This window comes from Astyanax mexicanus, chromosome 19, assembly GCF_023375975.1.
Source record: "Astyanax mexicanus isolate ESR-SI-001 chromosome 19, AstMex3_surface, whole genome shotgun sequence".
Lineage (NCBI taxonomy): Eukaryota > Metazoa > Chordata > Actinopteri > Characiformes > Acestrorhamphidae > Astyanax > Astyanax mexicanus.
In genome coordinates, this window is record NC_064426.1 from 240,001 (window position 1) to 242,500 (window position 2,500).

Here is a 2,500-nt window from a genome sequence, read left to right on the forward strand (position 1 = left end):
TAAGATATATGATAATGAGTATATCAGTTATCACAAGAGCAAATATCTCAAATCAATGAGAAAGTATCACAACCATGCTGAATTTTTTTGTTGTGGGATTGATCCACATTGATAATAAAGATTTCAGAAAGAGTTTAGAACATCCGAACACTGCTCCACTTTAACCTCACTTGAAGGCCTGTTATCAGGTGTTGTTCAGGTGTTACTGGGGGGTTTATGAGGCACGGTTAGATACAGAGCTGATCTGCGGTCTGAGATCTTTGTTCAGTTGAGCTGAGCTGTAGTCACGTTCAGCTCCTCTAAACCCTGCAGCGCTAATCTCGCCCTCCCGCCCCAGCCTGGACACCGGAGCTCAGCGCTGAGGTTCTGGTTCCATGGATTAAACCCGGTCTCGGCAGCGACTCGCCATCAAAAATCCATCTCATGAATCTCGCCGCTGATCCAGGATCAGCTTTAATGAGTTAGCATAAGCTCAGCATAAACGTAGGCGGATCCTTATCCTACATCGGCCTCTCGCTCGCTCAGCTTTAGCATCGCTAATACCTCACCACAATGAATACTGTGTACTAATAGTGTGGTCCGGCCCGGCCCAGAACCATTACTCACCCTGAGTCAGCCCAGATACTGCCTCCGCTAAGATTAGCCGCTAATCTCTACCTATAGCTTTTCTACAGCAATCACATCGCTACTATAGCTACTGCTAACATAATACCACAGGTAATTCCACAGATTATTGCAGTTCCACTAGTTTTTGATACTCTCCTTATTTAATTATTAACACTGTCATTGGCTGTGTCCCAATAAGTTCACTAATATAAGACCCTAACACATTACTCCAAACTACCACAGCTCCTGCAGAACTACCCTTCACCCTCTAATCAATCCCATGCTAATTGATAGCATGCTAGGTGATAGAGCTCTGTTTTTTTTTATGTTCCGCCTTAAATCCTGCAGCTCCTGCTGTTTCACCATTTAAGGTGAAATGGGAGAGTTAGATAAGTTAGTTAGCTACTGAAACAAACTACTATTCATCTTTTTTAAGCTTGTTATGAAGAATTTGACCATAAAACATTGAAACTACACATTAGACTATGGTAATATAGTGCTTAACATCACTGTGTGTTGCACCATCTTACCAGTGATTCTTGGACCCCTTGGTTTGAAGTCTGCTGAATCTAAAAATCTCAGTATGAAAGGCGAACAAACTCTATGCCTTCCCCTAACCTACCCCTCCAGCCTAACAAGAATCGGGACACCCCTACCCCTCGGTGTGCACATGCATAACAGAGGGGTAAGGGGAAGTGGTAGGACCAAGGGGTGAATGGGATTGGGCCTGGTAAGTTTCTCCCTCATGGTCCTCAGTTGTGGTAGCCCTTTAGAACCGATTAATCTCTGACCTCTGACCTTTCACCGCCCCGACGTTCCTTCTGATCTCTGGGTTTGACTATTTTCAGAGACGTAAAAACAAAACAACCTGGAGCACACTTTTAAACTTCCCTGAGTGACTCAGCTGATGGAACCTGTAAAGGTCTTTACTCTACTCAGGTAAGAACATGATCCTTAAAATAGGCACACAGAGGGCATCGGACTTTACAGGGGAAACAATTCAGGTGTTGTTTAGCACAGCTGAGTCACGCTGGAGATAAGGAGGCCCGGGGTAAGCCGATCAGAGTGCATCCTGATAGATGGATCCGTTTCAGTTGTTGGTGCTGAATTCTGCGGGATTCGGGCTCCTGATGAAGGCGACGGGTCGACCCTCGTTTCTCCGTTACTGCTATCACTCTGGGTTCGGCCAGCGGGAGGTAAAGGAATCGCCGCCTTTTTTACCTGTGAACCAGTTTTTTGCCTACTCAGGTAAAAACAAGCTACACAGGAGTCAGCAGAAGTTCCTCGTTCTCCGGAGCAGTCCAGCGTTAAAGTGAGGGGGGTGCATGTAAAGGTATACGTCTCTGATAAAGCTGCAAAGCTGCCCCACCGGTGGCTCTCACAGACCCGTATTGTTCACCCCGGCATTGTTCTAATGCTTCTGAGGGACCAAACGGCCAGATCAGGTCTCCTGTGGGAAGAGGAAAAAGAAGAAACTGCTGTTTCTGACGGTTTGGGCGAGTATCAGATTTATTCAGAGTATTCAGGTTCTCAGTGCCAATCGCAAGGAACGTCGTGACATGAAGAAGAAGATCTGTCTTATTTTGGTTGAGTTTTCTAAAAAAAGATGTCAAGGTCAAATATGAGACACGTGTGATGGAATGAAATGTTCATACAAGGTGTTGTACTAAAGTCAGGTCAGGTGACTCTAGAGGCCGCTGAAGAACACTGAACCCATTGTCATGATCAGAAAAAACATTTGAAGCATTGATGCATTGTCATGCTGGAAGTACTGACAGCGTTAAATAGAAGATGGTAATGGAAAGATGGTGGTGTTGGTGAAGAAAAACAGGAACAATACTCACTCAGACAGTCATTAGCAGACCAACTAATGACCAACAAACATAAACCAGGC